Raw genomic sequence first — 7416 nt, 5'->3', positions numbered from 1 at the left:
CGGGTCGAGAGCCAGACCCGATCAACCTGGTGCAAATACCGGGGCCGCACTGCGGTGACGGTCTGCACCAACTTTCTGGTGCAGCATGGCACGCTGAAGATGGACATGAGCAGCGTCCCATGTCTCCTCCTCACACTGGAACCAGTCGTCCACCATAGGAGCCTCGGTCTGACTCTGATGCCAAGGAACCAGAACCGACTGATAACCAAATACACACTGGAAGGGGGTGAGGTTTGTGGAAGAGTGGCGGAGCGAGTTCTGGGCCATCTCTGCCCAGGGCATGAACGCTGCCCACTCCCCCGGCCGGTCCTAGCAATAAGACCTCAGAAACCTACCCACATCCTGGTTATCTCTCTCCACCTGCCCTTTACTCTCGGGGTGAAAACCTGAGGTAAGGCTAACCGAGATCCCCAGACGTTCCATGAACGTCTTCCAGACCCTTGAAGTGAACTGGGGAGACCTCGATCAGACACTATATCCTCAGGCACCCTGTAGTGCCGGAAGACGTGTGTAAACAAGGCCTCCGCAGTCTGTAGAGCCATAGGGAGACCAGGCAGAGGGAGGAGACGGCAGGATTTAGAGAAACGATCCACAAGGATAGTGGTGTTTCCCTGTGAAGGAGGAAGATCAGTCAGGAATTCCACTGACAGGTGCGACCATGGCCGTTGTGGAACGGGTAAGGCTTGTAACTTCGGGGCGGCAGGGTAGCCTAGTGGTTAGAGCGTTTGACTAGTAACTGAAAGATTGCAAGTTCAAATCCCCGAGCTGACAAATCTGTCGTTCTGCCCCTGAACAGGCAGTTAACCCACTGTTCCTAGGCCGTCATTGAAAATAAGAATTTGTTCTTAACCTGATGACGGGGTAGGGTTCCCTTTTGGGAACGACCCCTCCCACGTTCAGCTGGAACGGTGGCGCATGGAATGCAAAAATATTCTTAGAACTATTTAACCTCCACACATTAACAAGTCCAATAGCTCAAATGAAAGATAAACACCTTGTTCATCCAGCCAGCAAGTCAGATTTCTAAAATGTTTTACGGCGAAAACATAGCACATATTTATGTCAAACCACCACCAAAGACCACCAAAATAATTCACTAACCTTTTGAAAATCTTCATCAGATGACAGTAATAGGACATGTTACACAGTACATTTATGTTTTTTTCAATAATATGCTATTTATATCCATAAATCTCTGTTTACAATGAATCGATGTTCAAAAAATGCTACTCAAATGTCCGGAGAAATGATGATAGCTCCGGCAGATAACGTCAGATAACAAGCAATACACATCATAAACTTTAACTAAATATACATATTCTACATATAGATAGAAAGATACACTTCTTCTTAATGCAACCGCTGTGTTACATTTATTTTTAACGTTACCGAATTCGTTCACTAGGCTATAATATGAGACGGCGCTCACACATTAGCATTATGTCTCCTCTATGTTGGACTCCACAGAAACACAAAAATAACCACATAAATATTCCCTTACCTTTGATGTTCTTCGATCATAAGCCGTGGAAGTAGTCATACTTACCAAAAACTGCGTTTGGTTTTCAAGTCTGTGTCTTTGGGCTATCAAACACGACAAATTCCGTCTGAAATGCAGCCAAAATTCTAGTGGATGCGCATCAAAACTTCAAAATTGCATATTATATGTCGACGAAACTGGTCAAACTAAGTGCAGAATCAAGCTTTAGCATGTTCGGAACATGGAAAACAATCCTTAGCTCGAACAGACAAACAGACATCTTTTGGTCAACCCTGGAAGAAAGAGAGCTCTGGACCCGACGCGCGCATCAAAGTGCCTGTATTTTCGCGTGACCTGAAGGTTTCAGCCCGCCAAAAGTGGAGGGAGCATGCGATTCTCACAATGACAGGCCCCACTGAAAGCAGACATCACGCTGAATAGATAGAAACTGTTCCCAGATCTGTAGCTGGTTGGGAAGGGTGGGGGCGATGACGTCAAAGTTGGCCCAACTTTCATGATGACAAGAGAGAGTTTGGGAGAATGGCTGCCCTGAGAGTTCTGCTTTACATACAGACATAATTTGAACGGTTTTAGAAGCTTTAGAGTGTTTTCTATTCAATTATAATTATTATATGCATATATTAGCAATTTTGGACAGATTTTCTTTCTGTTTACTATGGGCACGCAATTCCTCCAAAGGGGGCAGTAGTCAGCCCTATCTTTAACAGGTTTTAACTGACTTGCCTAGTAAAATAAAGGTAAAAGAAAAAAGAAAAAAATAACTTACCTCTGGGCAGGTGTCTAGGAGCATTGCACTGGGTGCACACCGAGCAGGAGGTAACATAAACCCTCATATCCTTAGCTAAATTAGGCCACCAGTACCTCTCACTAAGACAGAGCACCGTCCGACCGATACCATGATGACCAGAGGAGGGTGAAGTATGGGCCCAATAGATTAGCTGGTCGAGGGCAGCAGATGGAACGTACAGACGCCCAGCCAGACATTGAAGGGGAGCGGGCTCTGTACGCAACGCCTGCTCAATGTCCACGTCCAGCTCCCACACTACCGGTGCCACCAGGCAAGAGGCCGGGAGTATGGGAGTGGGATACATGGGCCGCTCCTCCGTGTCATACAGCCGGGACAATGTGTCTGCCTTAATGTTCTGAGAGCCTGGTCTGTATGAAAGGGTAAATACAAAATGGGGGAAAAACTTGGCCCACCTTGCCTGGCGAGGGTTCAGTCTCCTCGCCACCCGGATGTACTCCAGATGATGGTGGTCAGTCCAGATGAGAAAAGGGTTTTTAGCCCACTCAAGCCAATGTCTCCACGCCTTCAAGGCCTTGACGACAGCCAACAAGCTCCCGGTCCCCTACATCATAGTTTCGCTCTGCCGGGCTGAGCTTCTTCGAGAAGAAGGCACAGGGGTGGAGCTTCGGTGGCATGCTGAGAGAGCACCACTCCTATCCCAGCCTCGGACGCATCCACCTCCACTATGGACGCCAAAGAGGGATCCGGATGGGACAGCATGGGAGCTCAGGTGACTAAAAGCCCTGTCCGCCTCATCTGACCACTGCAAGCGCACCGGGCCCCCCTTCAGCAGTGAGGGGGGGCCCCGACCAAAACCCAGGATAAACCTCCAGTAGTAGTTGGCAAACCCTAAGGACCGCTGCACCTCCTTTACCGTGGTGGGAATCGGCCAATTACGCACGGTTGCAATGCGGTCACTCTCCATCTCTACCCCTGACGTGGAAATGGGATACCCTAGGAAGGAGACGGACTGTTGGAAGAACAGGCATTTCTCAGCCTTGACGTACAGGTCATGCTCTAACGGGCGACCAAGCACTCTGCGCACCAGGGACACATGCTCAGCGCGTGTAGCGGAGTATATCAAAATGTCATCAATATACACCACTACACCCTTCCCGTGCAGGTCCCTGAAAATCTTGTCTACAAAGGCTTGGAAGACTGAGGGCGCATTCATCAACCAGTACGGCATGACAAGGTACTCATAGTGCCCAGAGGTGGCACTGAAAGCCGTATTCCACTCCTCTCCCTCTCGGATACGCACCAGGTTGTAAGAGCTCCTGAGATCTAGTTTGGTGAAGAAGCGTGCCCGGTGCATTGACTCTATCGCTGTAACTATGAGCGGTAGCGGGTAACAATACCTCACCGTGATCTGATTCAGACCCTGATAGTCAATACACGGGCGCAGACCCCCCTCCTTCTTCTTCACAAAAAATACATTTGAGGAGGTGGGTGAAGTGGAGGACCGAATGTACCCCTGACGCAGGGATTCGGAGACATATGTTTCCATAGCCTCCATCTCCGCTTGTGAGAGGGGATACACATGACCCCTGGGAAGTGCAGCATCTACCAGGAGGTCTATCGCACAATCGCCCCGTCTATGCAGTGGTAATTGAGTCGCCTTCTTTTTAGAGAAGGCGAGAGCCAAATTGGCATATTCAGGGGGAATGCGCATGGTCAAGACCTGGTCTGGACTCTCCACCGTTGTAGCACCAATGGAAACCCCTAAACACATACCTGAGCACTCTCGTGACCACCCAGTGAGAGCCCTCTGTGGCCAAAAAACAGTGGGGTTATGAAAAGCTAACCAGGGTAGGCCCAGCACCACGGGAAACGCAGGAGAGTCAATGAGGAAGAGACTAATTCTCTCCGTATGACCCGTCTGCGTCACCATACCCAACGGAGCGGTGAACTCCCTAATTATCCCTGGCCCTAATGGTCAAATATCTAAGGCATTAATGGGGAACTATTATGAGCTAACATTCAATCAATGAAATTCCCAGCCGAGCCTGAATCTACGAGCGCCTTATGCTGGGAATACGGAGAAAAATCAGGAAAAGTGACAGACACAAACATGTGTGAAACAGAGGGCTCTGGGAGAGAATGGTGCCGGCTCACCTGGGGTGACACCAGAGCGCCCTGCCTGCTACCTCGATTGCCAGAGGAACCAACCCGGCACCGACCGGCAGTGTGACCTCTGCGGCCACAGATGGTGCACGAGCGGGAACCCCCTCCGGTCTCCCTGCGCACCGCCCCTCCCAGCTCCATAGGTATCGGAGAGGGGGTGCGGGAGGATGGAACCACCAGACCCTGATCTGGACGTCCACGAGTAGCCAGCAGGTTGTCCAGCCAGATAAACAGGTCCACCAGCTGGTCGAACGTGAGGTTGGTGTCTCTGCAGGCCAGCTCCCGATGGACGTCCTCGCTCAGACTGCAACAACAATGTTCGATCAGGGCCCTGTCGCTCCATTCTGCGCCGGCAGCCAGGGTCCTAATCTTCAGGGCCAACTCCTGGGTGCTCTTCGTCTCCTGCCTCAGATGGTAGAGGCGCTCACCCGCCGCTCTACCCTCGGGTAGGTCGAAGACTGGGTGAACTCCTCAAACTTGTCCAACGCCGCATCTCCCTCTCTCCATGCGGCGTTGGCCCACTCCAGGGCTCTCCCGGTGATGTTCGAGATGAGGGCAGACACACTCTCACGATCCGATGGAGTCGATAAAGGTTTAATTGCAGTAAAAACCCCTGGCAGTTCGAAGCCCTCCCATCATACTCCTGGGCCAAGGAGAGACGGATCCCACTGGGTTCAGGTGGGAAAGAGGCGCTCAAGAGAGACCCCGGTTGTGCTGGTGGAGGCGCTGGAAGAACTCCCCGTCTCTCCCAGCAGTCCATTGTCTGGACAACGCGATCCATGGCAACACCAAGATGGTGAAGCATAACTGCATGCTCCTGGATGCGCTCTTCCACCTCAATGGCCGGGGTACCCTCTCCTGCTGACTCCATAGTATGGTCGGAGATTCTGTAATGTGGTGCGTGCTGGTGGCAGGGAAGTCAGGCGCAGGAGAATGTACTTGGAAAAAACGGAGCTGTTTAATAAACATCAAAACCTCCAAAACCTCCAAAGTATACAAAAATAACAAATAGAGGGTGCAAAACCCATCGCACACCAGAATTAACAATAAACACCTACAATAAACACCTACACAACCATCTCCGACAAGGACATGAGGGGAAACAGAGGGTTAAATACACAAGATGTAATTGATGGGATTGGAACCAGGTGTGTAGGAAGACAAGACAAAACAAAAATGAAAAATTGATCAATGATGGCTAGAAGGTCGGTGACATCGACCACCGAACACCGCCCGAAAAAGGAGAGGGACCGACTGTCGTGACACATTTCCTGGCATCAAAATTGGAATTCCCCTCCATGACATCCATGTGCTCCACTGCCACTTTTCATATCTATGGTAACCGTGTACACAAACTTTTGAAAAAAGGTTATTATCATGAAATTTGCTTGTCATGGTGGTAATGACAAAATACTTAGAGATGACTTTATTTTGGGTTTTAAAAAAATCAAATGGTTTATGCACATCTAATATGTATATAGTTTCCATTTATTTGACTCTTTTTTTTAAACAGCTACATTAAATATTTTGTAATTAAGACTCAAGACTTTTGTAAGTGTAATACATTAAAAAAAAGTCAAAAGTCTGCGTGTGAGACAGGACAAAAACAGTGCAAAACGGTGACATCCAGACATGAAACGCTTTAGAAAAAAAAATCTAAAAACATTTTGAAAGCTGAAAATGAGAGTTTAACGTTATTTTAGTAAATAATTAATGGATGTGAAATAAACAAATCTAAATGAAAATTTTATCTTAAAATTCGAACCCCGAGACACATGTTTTACAAACATACATTGTCTACGTGTGCTTTGTTGTCGGTAGCTAGGTTTCAATCCAATTGGCAACAGGTTTTCATGCGAATATTCAAAAAAATCCGCATAAAAACAATATGCGCATTTTCCCACCAGAGATGTTTCTATCAAATTTACTTGTTGCAGATAAAATAATGTGTGCGATGACATAGTGTACATAAAATAACTTTTGTGGTTAAATACCAATGCACCGAATAAAATATACAAGTTAAATTGGTTTCCATCATATTTTCAACTCTACTGATGGTTTTCCCACCGAAACATATTGCTTTATATAGCGAATGTGCCCACTCTGGTATTGGCAGTGTGCTCTAGCAAACAGCTCGCAAATACAGTGCGGGCAGGCCAGCCTACATTATGAGATTATTATAGACAAAAGAGTGAGAATTTTTATTTGTCAAAGAGCAACCACCAGAATAAGACCCTCTGTATTTATTGGAAAGGAGCATCAAGCTCATCACTTTGCACTTTCAACACCCTCTGAAGCCATCATAATGCATTTAATCTGTATCCTAATAAACAGCATGCTTTCCCGATGAGTTGTTGTGGGGTGACTGCATAAAATGTAATCGTGTGAACAAATTTACTTCTATATGATGGTTATTATATTAATATTTCTGTGCACGACATATATCGCATAATTAATTTTACATAGACAAAAAGATCCCACATTGTCTAGCGTATTTTGTTTTGTCGTAATTTGAACAGTTTACCGAAAAATGTTCTGTTTCCATCAGGCCTGTCATGACATGTTTTATCCGACATGTCGGCTACTTCACGCGCATGAAAAGGTTGGAAACCTGGTTAGTATAGCAGAAATATGAGGCAGAGATTTAGGGCGCGTTCGAGCAGATCACTTTTGTCAATTTGCATTATATAAAACATTTCGACTGTAAGTTTCTGCAATTGCTCTTTACAAACTTCATCCTGCAACCCATCACCTGCATTGTGGGAGGCTCTATTGTCAACCAATCATTTTGAGTGTTTTTGTTTGGCCCAACTTTACCACAAATCATGTCCAGCCAACAGTGAATGAATCAATGTGATTGAGGCTCTGTCTCACTAATTAATTGTATATTGTACACAGATATAATTTCAGTTTGTGAGTAGGTGTTGGAGACACGTTTTTTTTCTCGAAATTATAAAGAAAACCTTGGAAACACTGTCATGCTGATCTGAGCCTTGTTGTTGGA

The sequence above is a fragment of the Oncorhynchus keta genome, chromosome 2, assembly GCF_023373465.1.
Source record: "Oncorhynchus keta strain PuntledgeMale-10-30-2019 chromosome 2, Oket_V2, whole genome shotgun sequence".
In the NCBI taxonomy this organism is placed as follows: domain Eukaryota; kingdom Metazoa; phylum Chordata; class Actinopteri; order Salmoniformes; family Salmonidae; genus Oncorhynchus; species Oncorhynchus keta.
Note: the sequence above shows the minus strand (reverse complement) of the source record.